At 36.1% G+C, this 20,450-nt stretch overlaps 2 long non-coding RNA genes across 2 annotated transcripts in view; one reads left to right on the top strand and one right to left on the bottom strand.

Annotated features, from left to right (window-relative positions):
- Positions 1–615: 615 nt before the first annotated feature.
- LOC147832214 (uncharacterized) lies at positions 616–10,736 on the bottom strand. The gene is made up of 3 exons (XR_015519260.1): positions 10,601–10,736; positions 932–990; positions 616–836 (listed from the first exon to the last, which is right to left on the bottom strand). It is a non-coding gene; the product is annotated as an uncharacterized LOC147832214 (long non-coding RNA).
- LOC147832211 (uncharacterized) overlaps positions 10,401–20,450 on the top strand; it is a 15,263-nt gene continuing 5,213 nt past the window's right edge. Inside the window, exon 1 of the long non-coding RNA XR_015519261.1 lies at positions 10,401–10,641. This is a non-coding gene — a long non-coding RNA (uncharacterized LOC147832211). The remainder of the gene's footprint in view (positions 10,642–20,450) is intronic.

Raw genomic sequence — 20,450 nt, 5'->3', positions numbered from 1 at the left:
AAAAGGTTAATGTCTACGACACTTGGCCTGCTAGAGTTTTGAAAAAGATTAGATTTTTGAAACACAAACATTGTATAACTTTTAAGTTGTATGTATTTTTACTGCTAAGTTGGAATTTGATTATTTAAATTTGTAATTCAATACTTGTTAGCGAACTAAAAACCTCTGTAGTAATGCTGTTCCATATAAAATCGCATGCTGGAGACTGCCGCTAACAACAGAACTGGTTTTACTTCTATCTGCATTCTGAATGATTTAGAGATATTAAGCTTCAAAGTTTTGGCATTCCATACAGCAAACAGTATGTGTGTAATATTTGGTTTTTTTTTAAGTCTTAAAATGTAAACAACTTTTTAAAAAACATCCCATAATGTAAACAAGTTGTCATTTAACAAGAATATGTCAAAAACTGAATTTTAACAAAAATGTGAGATAGAACCTAATAATTCTAAGGTGACGATTTATTCATGTATCAATGCATAGTGATGTAATGTGTTACACCCCTTATAAATATCATACTAATTATATGCATGTCTATTAAACATCAAATATAGTCTGATTGCCTGTGATTGTCACATGTCAGAAAGTTTTTATGTTCAGTGTGAAAAAGCAAAGTCCTAGTTGATGGGTAAGACACAACGTGACATTCCCATGCTTTTATTAGAAATGGTCACAGCGGAGTATCTGACAATAAGTTTTTACCCAGTTAATGTCTAGCTATGTTGCATCTCTTTCTGTGTGACAAAGGCCTTTTCCAGGTGCATCGGTGACTTGCTGACAAGCCTCATTTTGACAAGCCTGTCCAGTGAGCTGGAAGCCATATTGAGATCTTCATCCTGCCACCAATCAAAATAGCATTTGTCATGTACTGTCATCCCAGCGATTTGATAAATACCACAGTCCACCTCCAACCTATGTAATGTAAATATACCTTTTCTCAGTGGAATTCTCTATTGCCTCTTGTTCAAAAGTGGGGGAAGTAAAAGTTACCTGATGGGAAAAAAACAAAAACAAAAGCCGTTTCCTTTGTTAGACATGAAATAACTTTGAGGAGATTCTTTTATTTCCTCTTGTTACATGAAACCCCTCGCCGCTGACATTCCCAGAGGAAGTCTTGCATTCTTCCTGCATTCAAGGCCATTGTTTGTGCTTTTAAATTGATAAGTGAATCAGAGGGGCATTACAGCATTAATTATTAATTTCACATTGTGACTCAGAAAAAACAAGAGCAGATCAAAAAACTGAAATGAATCAGAATGACTTTATGGGGACAACAAAAGGCTAAAGTGCTGAGTGGAATACAAATGCATAGAGTGTTTGACAGGAGGTGAAACAGCCACGTTTAGACTCTGTGGACCTTTATGCAAATAGCCAACTGAAAGCCTGTGGAAACTGCACTGGTTGGGACTGCAGAGGGAAAAGCATTTTCATTTTTCAATGAAACCTCTCCATTGGCCAGATGAAGAGAAATATGATTATGGCGCTTCTTCAGCTTTCAAAAGATTGCCGCTTAATAACAGCAATTCTCCTATACAGAAGGAGTCAATACCTGAATTAGGATTGATTATATAATCATGAAAACTGTATAATATTGATCGGAGATGCTGAAGGCTACAGTAGAGACTGACTAAAATTTTTGTGTATCTTCAGGACTGCGCATGGATCAGAAGTCTGATCACTACAGAGCAATTGCAATATATATTTATCCAAATCCTGCAACTTTGTATGCTGGACTATCTGGTTCCATAAAGACAACATTATATTCTGCAGTTCCTATATATCGAGAGGAGGTGGTGATGTAGAGTGAACCTGCTTTCCAAGTCAAACCACAATAAATTGATTGTGTTCGTGTCAAGTTAATTTTAGGCTGCATGGTTTTCATTCATTCATTCATTTTCTTTTTAGCTTGATCTCTTTATTATTTTGGGGGTCGCCACAGCGGAATGAACAGCCAACTAATCCAGCATACCTTCCAGCTGCAACCCATCTCTGGAAAACATCCATACACACTCATACACTACGGACAATTTAGCATACCCAATTTACCTGTAACACATGTCTTTCGATTGTGGGGGAAAACGGAGCACCCGAAGGAAACCCACGCGAAAACGTGGAGAACATGCAAACTCTACACAAAAATGCCAACTGACCCAGCCAAGGCTCGAACCAGCGACCTTCTTGGTGTGAGGCGACAGCACTACCTACTGTGCCATAATTTTTAAATTGAAATTGTGATTATGATTCAGCAAAAGCTGGAATTCTCATGCACATTTAGTCATAGATACATGGCTCTGATCACTAGTAACTGTTTAGTAGGCCAGCGGACCCTCTTACATGGAAACTGCAAAAGCCCACAATTAATAGACATGGTCAAGAAATTAAACAGAGCAGAGGATTTATCAATTTTCATTGATTCAATGAGACTAATTAACACATAACTATGGTATCATCTTAGAGAAATTTTTATTTGAAACACGACTGAAGTTATGGAGTTAGGAAAACAGTGGCCATGAATGGATGCCCTTGGTATGCTGATAACTGACAGCTACCAGTGCTGGGTAATAAATACAAACTAAATCTCACACTTATCAGGGAAGCACGGTTCTGTAAATCTCCTCCAAAGACTAAAGGATGCTCTCTAAACTCGAATTAAGCCTCTAAAAGGAAATAAGATTGAACTGCTTTCATTGAATCAATGTGACAAATAATCATACAATATCATCTCAGAAGATTTTATTTCAAACACTTGACAGAAGTTACAGAGTGAGTTTGAAGAAAAAATGCTTCATTAAACATGGTATTTTCACTTGCTTTCAAATGTAAAACTTCACTTGTAAAATCATATTGCTAATTATTTGCATTTAACTGCTGATGTGATCGACAAGGATTTCTAATTCATCAGATTCAAATCATCAGTGCAATCTGGATGATCTTGGGCCCATTTCATGAATTGCTAGCAATGATGTACAGTTTGCATGAGGAACAGCTGGGTCATTGACTACACAGGCTTTTATGCAGATGACTGTGAAGAACTGTTTGCTGTGGCATATTACCCTGGTTGCCACTGTTTTAACTGCTGGTGATTTGTTGCACTGCATTCCTGCAACAGTCTTCACTCGCATATTTGGAAGATGGTTCATTGCCATCCTTGCAACACTATTGATACATACTATAGCAACACATGAAAACCAAAGTCCTGAGGTGCCATAACTACTGTTCCTTCATCAAACCCTGATAAATCAACTACTTTTTCTATTCTTACACGGACCACTCTTCTGATTGAAAGCCAGTCTTCAGGTGGTAAATACTGTTCTGTGAACTGCACCTGTGGAGCTACATGTTTTCCAGACAGGTTCATTTCTCTAGGCATAATTTGATGGCTTACTGCTGAATTTAACAAGGCACCCTTTCCTATGAATATAATTTATGTTATTTATATGTGCTTATATGAATAATATTTGTTGTGTATTAAACGTGGTTTAATTCTGAGCCAACAGTGAAGCTAATGGTTAAGCTACGGATGATATTTTTAATTAATCATGTTTAAAAAGCAGGCTGCATGTTTGCGTAGAGCAAGCTTGATGAGCTAGTCGCTATGCTGATTACTCTATTAACTAACACACATGTAGTCAAGTTGGCAGTTATTCATACATGAATCCACATAACTTAGCAGTTAAAGGGATAGTTCATTCATAAAACTTACTATTTACTTACCCTCAAGTGGTAAAAAGAGAGTTTATATTTTGTAGAACACTAAAGAAGATATTTTGAAGAAAGCTGAAAACCTTTAACCATTAAATTCCATAGAACAAAAATACTTTGGGAATCAGGTTACAGGTTTCCAACATTCTTCAAAATATATTCTTTTTTGTTCAACAGAAGAAAGAATCTCAACAGGTTTGTAAAAAGGGTAAATAATATAAAGCTGAAATGAGTTTTGGGTTAGTTATCCTTTTAAGGCTCATCGTTGGTGTCATTCCTGCTTCATTCATTTAGATATTAGTACATGATTATTTAGGTACCCTTATTTAGGGACCACGGTTTCAGCTACAGTAAAAATTATATTTTTTATGTTCTAATGGGGGAAAAAGTAACCCAGATATTGAATGGCCTGAGGTTGAGTAAATTAGCAGCAAATTTGTAGCTATTGTCCGTTTAAAAGTTTGTGTGATAAAAAAGTTAACTGTATACTGTCGGCTAAATATCCATTTTAAAATGGGACTCAATTGCTTGCATGACATATTGCTTACAACTATGCCAATATTGGAATAGCCTATGCCAGTGCCAAATGACATCCATAACAATCCAAATGCATGCATCTCTAAAACCCGATAAATGTGTGTGTTTGTGTGTGTGTGTGTGTGTGTGTGTGTGTGTGTGTGTGTGTGTCTATGTGTATCTATTGAGGACTTGGTAAATCAGTAAATACTGTTTACTGTGAAGCTCGGAAGGAAAGCATTGGACAGATAGCAAGGGTTGGAGTGTCTCACACAGGTCCTGCTATCAGCATTCATCTCATCCTAATTTCACTGGGCCACTCCAGATCTGCGTGGAGAGCTGGAAGAGACTTATGGTCAGCTGCGATTAGACCCTGAGCTACTGATGGCCACACCACACACACCCAATACCAAATTACAAGCGGTCAGGACTCCACAGCACAGAGGAAAAAATAAATAACCCAATGTGTCATGAAGGAGGTTTTGGAAAACCAACTGATATAACGATGATATAAATGCTCTCTCTCTCTGTGTGTTTGTGTGTTTATGCATCTGTGAACCTATTTGTGTACTATATTGGAGGACACATTTAATATCTGTAACACAGTATACACCACATGAAACTGAAGTGTCACAACATGTCAGATCTAAATTACATCCATTATGATATAACCAGTGACATTGTCTAAACGGAAAGGACCCACTGGATCACTTCAGCTACAGCACATACTGCATTTTTGATGTGCTGTACCTCAGAAAAACCCCAGCTAATTGTAATTCTCCATTCAATCAAATTAGTTCAGTCTATATATATATATATATATATATATATATATATATATATATATATATATATATATATACATATATATATATACACACACAAGGCTTGACATAAACTTTTTAGATCACCAGCCACTGTGGCTAGTAGTTTTCCAACACTACTAGCCACTCGCCACTTTCACTATAGACACAATTTAGTTGCTGGGAAAATACATTTTATATGCATAAAACTTGACTTTGGCATGCTAAAATGGCTTGATTTACATTTTGTGTTATGTCCACATGCCTCCTCAATCATTTAATTTTTTTTGTGTGTTGTATATGACCTTACTTAATGATCATGACGGGTTGTGGTTTCACAGTGTCACATTGCAATTTTAGCCACACCAAAAATAAAAAATGTATAAAAAAAACATTTTTTACTCCAAAACAACTGTAAGCGTGTGAAAAACATACCGTGTGAGATAATGAAAAAATGGTCACGTAAAAAGGTTACAGCAAAGGCAACCTGCTGCTTACAAAAAGACCTTTAAAAAATCTGGAGCTTTTGAGAGCAGCAGGACTGTGGGTGGTCAAGTGTCGCATTTTGTTCATTCTATTTGTACTGATCACACCAGTTATATTTACAGGCACAGATTCTTCATGCAAGGAACTGTTTATTTACACTTTACACGCACATTACCTGAAATCAAACTTGCCACTGAAGCCCTCGTCAATGAATCAGAATCGCCTGTGTCTCACTATGCGTGTGATCCTCCCCTCATGCGGTTTTCATCTGCTTTCTTTTGCTTACGCAAACACAGTTATTATTGTTATCTCACATGCTGGCCTCTCATTGGGCAATGCTTGTTGTTGAACTACAACAAAACTACAATTTAAACTTTTTTTGTTTGTTTTTACCTTTTTAAAAGTAAACTTAGGTAAATAAATGTAACAAAATTAGGTCATTTAAAAATAATAAAATGTAGTCAAGATACATTACCTATGTACCAAAACATTAAACTTTTCTCATGTAATTTGTAATTATTAATACAAAATGTAAAATTTAAAATAAAGACAATTTTATTAAAATCTGCCCATAATTATTTAATATTTTTTGCAAAATGAACAAACTTTTGTTCTCCATTGGTAAATTATGGAATTGAACTTTACAGCTGACTGAACTAGGTTTCTGAACAACACCCATTGTGGCACAACATGTCATCTGTCGTTTCCAATGTAGACAATGTGGTTTAATACTCCTAGAGATGCTTGACAGCATGTGACCGGGTTTTCCTGTCAGTTTAAGCAGATCTGCTCAGTGAACGTGAAAGGATCAGAGAGGATATTGGAGAGCAGCATTGCTTTCACACTCTTTTCACAAGAAGTACAGGTTGGAGGTCATGTAAAATATAGCAAATAGCTGCCATGTCTCATAAATCCTCCACTTGAGATTTGTGTAGACTTATGACCACAAGGGTCCAGACACGGCTAAATCAAACAGACAGTGGTGGCACAGTGTGTGAGAGCACACCAAAAACGATAGAATTATACAAGCTGAGCTGATTTGTGTGGATATTCAAACTTTTTTGGTTTGAGTAAACACAAATAACTAAAAATGCATAACATATTAACAGAATATGTACACTATATCAATCCAAGATTTGAGGTTTGCTCGATTTTTTATGTTTTTAAAAGAAGAATTATGTGCTCAAAACACAGTTATTTTATTTTTAAATGCTATTTTCTGATAATTTTTTTATAATTAGAAGGGCTGGGCAATTAATCTAAAAGTAATTGAAATCAACATTCAGAACCTTTAATCGATCATTTTTTTTAATGGTAATTGTTTTCAATTACTTTTCCTACCATGTGTGGTCACGTAACCCCGTTCTGTGCATGGTCTGACGCAGCCTTCATGCATTCACATACCCCTCGCTGTTACTGACTTCCAACACTGACCTCTCACTGAGCTCTGTGATAGGTCAGCTTGGTAGTGTTGACGAGTGCAGGTGGCATATAGAGGGCAAAAAATATATACGTAAATAAATAAAAAAATAAATAAACAAAAGAATCGTTCATTAATCTTAATTGAGTTAAAATGTTCAATTAATCTAGTTTTAGATTTTAGGCCAAATCGAGCAGCCCTAATAATTAGAATTAATTATTTACATAATGACACATTAAGCTGAAATTTCTGTAGCTAAAGTCATTATATAGCTAATAAGGTTACATGATGCTTCAGAAATGTACTATGCTGATTTCTGATACGTATTGTTTGTTAGCACATGCTGTATTTTAAATAAAACTAAGATACTTCTTTCAGGCCACATTTAAGTAGATAAAATAATTTCGAAGTAGATAATTGATAGACATTAGAAAAAAATTAATAGTAGCGTGCTGCACTTGAGGCATACAGGATAAAATACAACTCTCTCTATGAATTCAATGCAAGGTGAAAAAAATGATATGAAGTGTAACGCTAAAAGAATATAAAATCTAATAAAGTGACTTACTTTAAAGTGATTATATCACTTTTTATAAATCATTGTAATAATGATGTGCTGTTTCTTGATTTTAATTTGAAAATCTTGGGAAGCTTAACAAGTAAACATTGCATATCAGACAAGGTTTATGGGTAATATCAAAGGGTAAAGCCAAATCAAGAACTGTTTATAGCAGAACATTAGTGCACTTAGATTAGACTGATCCCTCAGACTGACATGCATTCATCATTCACCATACTGGAAGATAAGTGCATATCCACCGGCATCTCATTACTTCTGTCTTTCATGTATTTGAGTGATTATAGTCATGTATGCTTGCAGGGTTTTTCTTCTTTCCCACAAAAAAAAAAAAAAAAAAAAAAAGGAACTCAAAAGACCTGTTTTGTGTCTAATTTGATCGAGTTGACCAGCCATCAATCTGAATAGGTCAGTGCCACTCTGGCCCTCGGTTAGCCTCAGCACTGGTATGTGTTATTATGAATCCATCGGTATCAGCAAGTGAGTGCATATTCAAATGTGTCAGTGTATGCATGTGTGGGTGAGTGCCCACAATCTCCAGAGGAGGGAGATTCAACTTTCACTGCAGCACTTTAATTTTGCTTTAATATTAAAGGATGTGAGATAAACAAAGTACTGTAATCTCTTCCTGTGGTAACAGACACACCAGGGGAGGCAGCTTAACAGCAGATTGGTGCTAATGGAGAACGGCCTTATACCCCTGCTATTCTCCAGTGCGCAGGAACATTCACCGCTCTCTTTCAGGGGACTTTGGGAAATGAGTGGTTTGAACTGTAGCGAAAGAAAATTAATAAAGGCAAGGAAAGAACGTCAAGTATAATTCAGGGCCATGCACGTCAAACATAAATGACAAATTGAAGTAGTTCTGTCAGAGTTGGCAGGTTTCTTTTGTGGGGCTTGTGTTGCCCCTGCCTTACAACAATAACAACTGGACATTAATCCGCCCTCTGGAAATTAATCTAAACCAAAACAAAGCCACATGCCAAACAATCCACAATCAGAAGCTGATCAGCACTTGTGCTTCAGTGTGAAGAGCCTTCTAGAGATTGCTGAGAGCTTGGGTGCATTAGGAATTTTTGACTAGTAATGCTTATTGAAGTTGGGGAAGCAAACACCTCATGTGGCAAAAAGCGGAGGTGGATTTGAACCTTAAACAGCAATTATGTTAGCCCAAAATATCTGGAGCCCTCAATACTAACAAAATGGCCAGCCATAGTACCATACAGAATTTTAATGTATAAAGGTTTAATTCTAAAACATTTTACTAGTGCTGGGCAATGTGTAATTTCATATTAATATACGCAATGTGTGTGCGTTTAGAGGGGTCTGGATACAGACCTAGTGCAGTGCAATCTGAGCTGCATCCAATGTTTTTTTTTTAATAGGCTCACCTAAACGTTTTACTTTTAGATGCAATTAATCATTGTCCAGCACAACTTTTTACATCATCTTTATTAACAACAACAACGCTTACATTTCTTCAATTGGTTTGTTGATAATGAATTGATTTTAAAAATGATGACACAGTAAATATAATATGATAAACGTTCGACTTCATGCAGCGCTGCGCAGATCGATCGAAATCTGTCTTAAAGCGGTGCATGCTGATTAGAAATCTTGTCCGGATTGATGCTGCGCCGACGCCACGTGACTGTCACATGTGGCATCAAAGTACCACGACAGGGCTTCGAGATCAGATGGCAGACTCAGACCGTGCAGCTTCTGAAGAGCGACTGCAGGAGCTCTGATGACGACACCGATATTACACGATTGGCCGAGTTCACCACATGATAACAAACACGTGTGTTTCGGGTTTATTATTGGACAAATTCCGATTCAAAGTTTGAAAAAAAAACAATTCACTTTTCACACCCTCTCTATCCTGTACACATCTTGCTTATTAAAAGACTACAAATATTTTACTGCAGTAATCATCTTTTGTTAAATAATCTGGTTATAAAGGTTAGCTTGTTTGCACAGGTTTATTTTTTACTTTTTTATACAGAATACTGCATTCATCTCCATGAACGATTTAAATGATATATTTTAGTGTATGTTTTAGTGAATAACCTAAATATGAACTCAAATAGGTCTTACAGACTTGAAATAAAATAATCATCATCATTGATCCTGCCACCTTAAAGCTCTCTTAACAAATTAAGTTAAATAACTATTTTATTAAATAACTATAAAATGGTTTTATTATTATAATATAAATATGTATTTTATTTCCTGTCTAGCAGTTTGAAGGCTACCTGCTCTTTCTGGGAAACTTCTACATAGCTCACTTATTTTACCTTTTGTTCTTTTCAACACAATCTTTTTGGATTAAAATGCTTTTTTGAAAATTCATTCATTATCCAAAATAATCTCATTTATTAAGACTTAATCAAAACACCTTGTTTTGCTTTTTACATTGGACCTTTTTATATCTATAAATGTAAATAAATGTAAACCCTTTTTTTATCATATTCAAACAAGAAGTATTAGCCTAAAGATTGATGTTTAACTCCTAGAATTGATGCTTATTGATTTGTATTTAATAGACCTGTTCGTTTTTATGTTTATATTAACCTCTCATTTCCTCTTATTTCTCTCATGCATTTGTTATATATTTTATTCATAAATCTCCCTTATTGTTTAAAAAGGAACTATAGTTTGTAGAGATTGTATTCTGTTTTATTTGTAAATGTTTTGTTGTTATAAATAAAAATAACAATAAATAAATAAATATGATGACGCCATGTGATCGGTCATCATGACTGCAGCAACTTAGTCCCGAAGTGTCCAGCTGTCCGTTTTGACGGCTCCGTTTTCAACTCCGCCCCGCCTGCGCTCGGCTAATCTCGTTGATCACCGGCTGCAGCTGAGCTTCATGTCGAACGCACCTAAAAGCACATTTTTAAGGAGCGTTCACGTGACAACAACAAATGTGCTATACCTTGAAAAAAATCATTTGCCGATTATAATTCATAAAGGCAACCGTCCGCAATGTTACAATGTCACGCCAAAGATGCAAACATCACAGCAGTTTATGTTTCCTCAAGTGACCAGAGAAAATGTTCAGGTAAAAATCGTACATGAAACATCACTTACTATGGACGGGACGTATTTCATTTGACTTCATTGATGACAAGGTGAGTACTAAGATGACGACAAAATAATACTGCGATTTCCAATATCGATTTCGCGTAGTTTGTGGAATTATAGCTTTAGATTGGACCGCTCTGATATGAGCTGCACTGATTGATGTCTCGAATCAGCTGATTTTTGTAACTTGAGTCATATGACTTATGACCGGGACCTTTCCGTCACATTTTTCATGATCTGTTATTCATTTACATTTCCTAAAATAGTTTTCTTCTATGATTTATTTTACACAATTAAAACTAAATTTGTAAGATGAAAGTTTGGTGGAAGAAGTTTGTACAGGGGAATAATACATTTTTCAGCACACTTTTACATATAACAAACAAGTGGAATATGATTATTGATGGAATTTAGTGTACTTATATCAGTGTTTATTTTATTTACATTCATTTATTATTTTTTTCCATTTTACGAAGTTGCTAGTGTGATCCCTAGCATTTTAAAAGCTGTGTACCAGTTTATGTTGACTATTTTGGAATCACAGTGGAGAAAAAAAGCCATATCCTAAGTAGCCACTGACACTTGTTTTTTGCACGCACGTATCAGCATAGGACAAATGCTATAGCCATAAAGCCAAATGCTGACCCTTTGCAGGGAAAAGAAATGCTTCTAGAATGTTTATATAAGATCTACGGTATTAAACTAGCGAAACTAGACACTGTGACCTTAAGGTTGCTGGTAAAAACAATCATGATTTCTCACATAAATCTGTAGACCTCATACAAAGGACTAGCAATTTTATATTCTGATATAATTTTAATGCACACCAGCTAGCTCCTAAATCTTTTACAAGAAAGTACAATAACCTTTCAGCAACTATTTTTAAGATTGATGTATTTTGGGATAAATAAGAGCCACGAGAAAGCACCATGCTTGATTGATTGACTCCTGATGTAGATGTAGTTGCTAGGAGTGAGTCATGTTTCCTTTAATACATTTTTTTTTTTTTTTTGGTGATCAGTCAAAAAAGTTCTTAGGGGTCTAAATTTCATGTTACAAGCAACAGGAATATACTGCATTGACATTAATTTACATCATCTCTCAACTATAAAATGTATCTTTAATCCAAATTCTGTGATTTAACACCAACAAAAACAGTTAAAATCATGTGTTGCAAAAGCGTTGAGCATTTTAAAAGCTCTTTTCCAGATAGAGGGAGTGAGTGAAGTTGATTAAAGCAAGCTAAGATGCTAATATGTGATTTCAGAAGAAATTATTTAAATTCAATTTACAGTCTGCCCCTTTCCAGGAAAGCCATTAAAGATTGTTTTCTCTGCTTGTTCCTGTCTAATTGTCGCGAGGGAAGTGACATCTTGTCGGCAGGAATTCTGGCAGTAAACAAATCAACACCTCAGCAGACAGGATTAACAAGGTTTTGACTCGATCGGAGCAGGACTCTAGATGATTCTCTCGAAGATGAATGTGTTATATAAACTAAATGGCTTTGCTTGGGCCAAATTAGATCTATTGGATATAAAGCTTGCATCATGTTATCCCACTGCAGTTAGATTTGGTCTTCAAGTTTAGTTGGTCAATATGCAGTTGTAGAGATTTTTTGAAGTGGATTTCTTGAAAGTTGGTGTTGAGCACAGGTGTCAAACTCCTGCCGCAGGACTGCAGCTCTGCACAATTTAGTTCCAATCCTATTTATACACACCTGATCAAACTAATTGGGTGCTTTAGGCATCTTTGATACCTACAGATAGGTGTGTTGAAGCAGGGCTAGAGCTAAACTGTGCAGGGCTGCGGCCCTCCAGGAATTGAGTTGGTGCAGAGCATCTTTTCCAGATGTTGCATTACTTAGCGACAATCATTGCTAGAGGCTTAGCCTTCTTTTGATACTATATCCATTGGCTAAAAGAAAAAAAAGCTCACTGCTGTATTGTGTGCTTTCAGGGAGCTTTACAGTGTTTACAGAGAAAACTCTCAAATTTTTACATACTGCATGACAAATAGGACGGTATGTTGGCTCAGTGGTTAGCACTGTCGCCTCACAGCAAGAGGTCCGCTGGTTCCCTGTGTTGGCGTGGGTTTCCTCTGGGTGCTCCAGTTTCCCTCACAGTCCAAAGACATGCAATATAGGTGAATTGGTTGAACTAAATTTGCTGCAGTGTGTGTGTGTGTGTGTGTGAATGTAAGAATGTATGGGTGTTTCCTATTACTGGGTTACAGCTGGAAGAGCATCTGCTGCATAAAACATATGCTGGAATAGTTTGTTTTGCTTTGGCGACTCATGATGAATAAGGAAACAAGCCAAAGTGAAATGAATGAATGAATGAATGAATAAATAGATGACAATTATTAATCTAAGACAACTACATATATTCTTGAAGCAGTCTCAAACCAATATCTAGAAGTTACATTGCAACCAAAACTAATGTCAAGCATCCCTTGTATTTGTGTTATTTATTTTTATTTGCAAACTCATTCTATTCTATTCTATTCTATTCTATTCTATTCTATTCTATTCTATTCTATTCTATTCTATTCTATTCTATTCTATTCTATTCCCTATAGGTATCATTGTAATGAATAATGCAAATATTCACTTATAAATTAAGATAATTGGGTATAAATGAGGGCGATGCAGTGGCGACCCCGGATTAATAAAGGGACCAAGCTCACAAGAAAATGAATGAATGAATGGGTACAAATGAAAAAAAAGAATAAAAATTTAAATACTCTTTATGAAAATGTTATTAAATTAATATCAGCAAGAGTGTATTTTTTACATTTAAATACACACACACACACATGCATGCCCACACGCTCACACACTCACACACTCACACACACACACACACACACACACACACACACACACACATACACACACACACATATATATATATATATATATATATATATATATATATATATATATATATATATATTAGGGATGTAACGGTATTGTAAATACCGTCATACCGCAATATTAAATTTTTTCGATATTACCGAAGTCGCATGACTCGGTAAAACTATAGGTCTTCTGAGAAAATTTGCTCAGGCGAATGAAGCGAACGGGAGGTAGCTGAAACTTCATTTCCCATCAGCCCCGGCGTGGCCATAATCCTTTGCGGTCTGTTGTCGCTACAGATCCAGTAATGCGAAAATGGAGTGTGCTGCTAGTAGCGGAGATGAAAAAAAGATGGAAATGATCGAACCTAAAGCGGGTGTTGTCGCCGCGCGCGTGCTGAATAGCGGTGCTGTCGCGCGCGTTCTGATCAGCTGTGTTGTGGCGCGCGTATTGTGTCGCGTCGCGGGGGCACTTTTGATCGTTTTGGAAGGGCATTTTCTATCCAAGACTAAAAAGGGCATGTGCACTGCACAGGTTGAGCCCTATGTTTGCACGTGCCTGCAAGTTGGGGAATACGACTAATAACAGTCATGGGGACTGCAGAAACACAGCACTGTTCAGATTGATGCAGACATTGACTTGTACCGCAAAGAGACCTCTATCTCACTCATGGTTTGTCTTCTCAAGTGGGGGAAAGACAATGCACAACGTTACCCCACTGCTGTCAACATGGGCCAAGTCATATCTCTCTTGTCCCAGAAACCTCAGTCCCAAATGAGAGGGGTTTTTTCTGTTGCAGGGGACATTGTAAATACCCAGAGATACCAGCTTTTACCAGATTATAATTATATGATAATTTTTCTTTAAACCCATCTCTATCTAAGTGAGTGATTAAATGTTGAATGTGATGAGTTTTCAACAATACTAAAAATTGAAGTTCCTGTTTCAAAGCTTACAGATAGATGACTAATTTGTATGTCATTGACACTTTTGGCACTTTTTTGGAGTATTTTCAAAAGTTTTTTTTTTCCTGTAAATGATTCAATAAATACCGTACCGTGACATTCATACCGAGGTATTACCGTACCGTGAAATTCTGATACCGTTACATCCCTAATATATATATATATATATATATATATATATATATATATATATATATATATATATATATATATATATATATATATATATATACGGTATACAGTAATTGAACATTTGTTTTACTTTTTTTTTTTTTTTTACATCTACAACAGTACAGAGACCAGAAAGATATTCTCTGGGTTTGATGTCATTGGATTGTTAGTGTGTATACATCAGGGGTGCCCAATCTTTTTTTTTATTATTTTTTATGAAGGGCCGAAATCCAAGCTTGATTGAGGACTGTGGGCCGAAAGTAAACATTGCAAACTGTATTACGTTAAAGTTGACACAGGTTTTTTCCTAATTTGTTTCATAATATTTAATAATAAATAGAAAAAAAATCTACTTCAACCATATTTACTAACCCATTCAAATTTTTCTAAAACATATTTTATTTTAACGAACCTATTTTGCTTTCTCCCCTATTTCTTAAGTGACAGTATGTAGATATTTTACAAATCTGATTCACCTACAACCTTTAGTTGAAATATTTTATTTCAGTTTGCTTTTTTGTCCCTCAACAATAAACATTCATTCATTCATTTTCTTTCACATAATTCATTTTCTTTTCGGCTTAGTCCCTTTATTAATTTGGGGTCGCCACAGCGGAATGAACCACCAAGTTTTCCAGCATATGCTTTACGCAGCAGATGCCCTTCCAGCTGCAACCCTTCACTGGGAAACATCCATACACACTCATTCACACACATACACTACGGACAATTTTTTTTATCTTACCCAATTCGCCTATAGTGCATGTCTTTGGACTTGTGGGGGAATTCAGAGCACCCGGAGGAAACCCACGTCAACACAGGGAGAACATCCAAACTCCATAAAGAAATGCCAACTGACCCAGCCAAGCCTCGAACCAGCGACCTTCTTGCTATAAGGCGACCCACTGCGCCATCCTCAACATTACATTAGTTATCTCCTTGTAAAACCCAGAGTGTTTACTTTATAAACTTTAAATCAGACGCATTTAGACATTTAATATTTTTTTTCACCCTCTCTTCCTGTCTCTCCCGGAGACAGGAAAGCAATTCAATTCCTTGCAATTAAAAGCGCTTCCAGTGATGGACATGACCTTTTGGAATTTGTGAATTTCTTTCTGAGGTGCAGTTTATGTCTGTCAAAGGTTGTCTAATGAAATACAGCTAGCAATTACCTTTTCCTCGGCTTGCTTGCTTTATTTCTTTCCCCATTTACCCTCAGTTTCTTTCTTTTTCTCTCCATTTTCTGGCCAGGAGGGCAGGTAAAACCCCAGGTCATGTTGCATGAATTTTGCTTTAAATAATTCACATGTATGGTTAACTACCCCGAGGCAGAGAAACCATGGCTGTTTGAAGTGGTATCATATGGCAGTATTTGTTGTCACAAAGGTAACCTTGCCTTGATTAAGGCAGGAGTTTAAAAGGCAGATTGATTGACTTTTCAGTATGAATGAAATCATATTTGTAAAGTCCACTGAACTTTTTAATTTTAGTTTTGTACAGCAAAAACCCCTGAAGCAAATCTAGTCAGATCCTTTAAAGAAGGCCACAGCTCTTCCCATTTCGGATTAGAATAATGACCAGCTTTAATGTTAAAATCATCAGCAATTATTCACACAAATGTAACAGATGTACCCGCTGATAATCACAAAGACACCCTGTGCTGTAAATACAGAACATCTTCCAGTTATAAACCTCTGTCAGAGCAAAGTGGAAATGTGTCAGACTCTGTGGTGTGGTAAAAAAGCAATTGTAGTGTAATCCATATCTCTCACTGACTGTAATTGCTCCCTTGAGTCTCATACTCACACAAGTATGTGAGAACATGTGGTCAGTGAGCCCTGGATGCACTGTATTACCATGAAAACGACTCAGATCAAAAGAGTCATCATCTGAGGGCTATGGGAAGGACTTGACATGTGGTCTCAAATTCTAACACATCCAGACGTGTGACGAAATCAGAAACATTCGTGTTTACCAGAACATGTTGACCAGTAGTCCCAAAGTTCAAATATGGCAGTTTCATATGTGGTCACGTTCTCACACATTTCACACGTGAGCATCCATGCTTCAATCATTCTATACTTTAATTCAAATGTATGAAAGCAAACAAATGTGTATAGCTTATGTATTATATAAGAGTTCAGTAATATTATACAAACAAGGTAGCAGTTTTTCCCAAATCAGAGTGTGAGCACAGTTACAATTTTTTTTATTGATTTTATAAAACAGTTCACCAATAATAATAATAATAATAATAATAATAATAATAATAATAATAAGGATAATAAAGAGTCAATCAAGTTCAAAATTCATAATTTCAATGGTCATCTGGATACTTCCCATCTACTATTTTAATCAGTTACTAAAAATGTGGACATTGATTTACTACTCAGCTATCATACTGAACATACAGCTTCCATACTATATTGACGGGAAATATGCAATTTTGGATGCAGCTATTTCCCTCTTTTTTTTTCTTTTTTTTGTAATGGATTCAGTTGATTTGAATTGTAAATATTAAGATAAATTTTTTGTCAATAATTTATGTGCCTTAGAGACAACCACATGGAATTAACACCCGAAAATGCATGACAACATTTAGAAAAATCCACATGGATTGTACAGGGCAAGACAAAACAACTAGTAGTTAATGACATAATTACTGTAAGCACATTTTCTCTCTCTTCTCATTTCCTCTCACGTCTGTATGCAAAAATCAGAGATCGAGGTACATCTTGACTCATTAGTCTTAGCAGATTGTGCTATTTAAAAAAAGAGATAGAAAAAGAAAACGATGAATAAGAGTGATTTCATAACAAAACCAACCACTTTATGTCTGAAATAAATGAGCCCCATAGCAAAGTACCGAAGCCTGCCTTCTTTATTAATATAAACTGGATTACTTAAAGACACTTAAAACAAATTACCTACTATAATAAATCTTTAGTTGCTTTTGGTTGCATCTGGTTACTTTGATTAAAGAATAAAAAGAAAGTTATGAAAAAAACTGTAAACACATACACTCACTGGCCATTTTAATGGGTACACCTCTCCAACTGCTCGTTAATAAAAATTTCTTAGCAACTCATTGCATTTAGACATGTAGACATGGCCAAGGAAATCTGCTGCAGTTCAAACCGAGCATCAGAATAGGGAAGAAAGGTTATTTAAGTGACTTTGAATGTGGCATGGTTGTTGGTGCCAGATGGGCTGGTCAGAGTATTTCATAAACTGCTGATCTACTGGGATTTCCATGCACAACCATCTCTATGGTGATTACAGAGAATGATTAAAAGAGAAAAGATCTAGTGAACAGGAGTTGTGTGGGTGCAAATGCTGTGTTGATCCCAAAGTTCAGAGGAGAATGGCCAGACTGGTTCCAGCTGATAGAAAGGCAAAAGTAACTCAAATAACCACTCGTTACAACTGAGGTATGCAGAAGAGCATTTCTGCATGCACAACACGTCCAACCTTGAAACGGATGGGCTACAGCAGCAGAAGACCACACCGGGTGCCACTCCTGTTAGCTAAGATCAGGGAAATTAGTCTAAAATTCACATAAGCTCACATAGGCTGGAAAAAACGTTGCCTGGTCTGATGAGTCTCAATTTCTGCTGCGACATTCAGATGGTAGGGTCAGAATTTGGTGTCAACAACATGAAAGCATGGATCCATCCCGCATTGTATTAATGGTTCAGGCTTGTGATGGTGGTGTAATGGTGTGGGGGATATTTTCTTGGCACACTTTGAGCCCATTAGTAGCATTTGAGCATCGTGTCAACAACACAGCCTACCTGAGTATTGTTGCTGACCATGTCCATCCCTTTTATGACCACAGTGTACCCATCTTCTGAAGGGTACATCCAGCAGAACAATGCGCCATGTCATAAAGCGTGAATCATCTCAGACTGGTTTCTTGAACATAACAATGAGTTCACTGTACTCAAATGGCCTCCACAGTTCCCAGACTCAATCCAATAGAGCCCTTTAGGGATGTGGTGGAATGGGAGATTCGCATCATGGATGTGCAGTGGACAATTCAGCTGCGACTGCGTGATGCTATCATGTCAATATGGACTAAAATCTCTGAGAAATATTTACCTTAGTACCTTGTTGAATCTATGCCATGAAGGATTAAGGCAGTTCTGAAAGCAAAAGGGAGTCCAACTCGATATTAGTTAGGTATACCTAATAAAGTGGCCGTGAGTGTATAATAAAAAATTTGAGATTCCCTCCCATATTTATATGTGGTTACCATTCAACAAACAGCGTGAATGTGGTGATATTGACATCTAATTAATTTTCAAAGCTTAAAGCCTCAGTACCCATTAATTGCAAATGTCAGGAAAGGAGCCACCATGGCTTATAAATGCTCTTTTTTTGCCCAAAGTTTAAAGAACATCATATGCTTTTGAATTCATAAATTCATAAAGTAATCTTTAACACAAAATTTGTGCTTTGTTATTTAGAAGCTTCCATCATCACAGTTTGAGAGTCAATATATTGAAGACAGACAGATTTGACCCGTTTTGCCGTATTGTTTACAGCTAACTGAAGCTGCAGGGAACTTTCCTTCCCATGTTGTATGATGTCAGTTTCACAGCATGGCTCAAATGCATCTGTCTCCAAAAATAAAATCGTTCCAGTTATATAGCAGCGTTTTAGAGCTTTAGCTGCACAGTTCAGGACAAGCAGAGACCTGAGGCATGTGGTGGACCTCATGTGTCGCATGTCTCAAAAGTTTACTTTAAAGTACGTTTTAAATCCTACTCACTTTTTAAAGCCCCAGTCAATCTGTAAAACTCTTTTGACTTGCATTAAACACATTTTTGTGATTCTGTTGTAGTGTTTATGAATAGTTTGAGTTATTTTGTTTTAATAATTTTTAATAAACAATAAGGTTTATTAGTTAAAATTAGATTACCTGATAATAAGCATAAAATTATTTATTGCTTTTAAGTCAATGTTAGTAAAAAAAAAAAAAACATACAATTCATTTTTAGTTTATTATTAGTTCTCATCTGTTACTGTAAATACTACTAAATGCTACAAAAATCAAAAGTTGTATTTGTTTATATTAAAAGTTTTAAATGAAATGTTATGATGAAGTTCTGTTAGTTTTCGAGGTTTTCTGTTATTTTGATTAATATTTATTTATTTGTTAATAATTTATTTATTTATTCATTCATTCATTAATTCATTTATTTTTTTGCTCATTTATTTTCTCTTTTATCAGACATTTAAATCCAAACACAGGGGATTCCAGGCTTAATAAGATTGCTAACAAATGATATTGGGCAAACTTGCACATTTTTGGATTTGAAGTCTTCATGTATACCATATTTATACCATGTTCACCATTTAAAGTACACATAAAGATGCCCTGGTTTTGCTCCCATTTTTAAATAGTATTTTAAATAATTATATTTCAAATTAATCGCTGAATATGTTTAGTCTGCATTTTTAATCAATGTTAATTTTATAGTTATCTCTTTATATTTAAATTCATTCATTCATTTTCTTTTCGGCTTAGTCCCTTTTTTAATCCAGGGTCACCACAGCAGAATGAACTGCCAACTTATCCAGCACGTTTGACACAGCAGATGCCCTTCCAGCCGCAACCCATACCTGGGAAACATCCACACATACTCCTTCACACACACTCATACATTACCGACAATTTAGCCTACCCAATACACCTGTACTGCATGTCTTTGGACTGTGGGAGAAACCAGAGCACCCGGAGGAAACCCTTGCGAACGCAGGGAGAACATGCAAACTCCACACAGAAACGCTAACTGACCCAGCCGAGGCTCAAACCAGCGACCCAGTGAACTTCTTGCTGTGAGGCGACAGCACTACC

Source organism: Danio rerio, chromosome 20, assembly GCF_052040795.2.
Source record: "Danio rerio strain M-AB ecotype USA chromosome 20, GRCz13ab, whole genome shotgun sequence".
Lineage (NCBI taxonomy): Eukaryota > Metazoa > Chordata > Actinopteri > Cypriniformes > Danionidae > Danio > Danio rerio.
The sequence above is the reverse complement of the archived record's forward strand: the minus strand, read 5'-3'. Positions and strand labels throughout refer to the sequence as shown.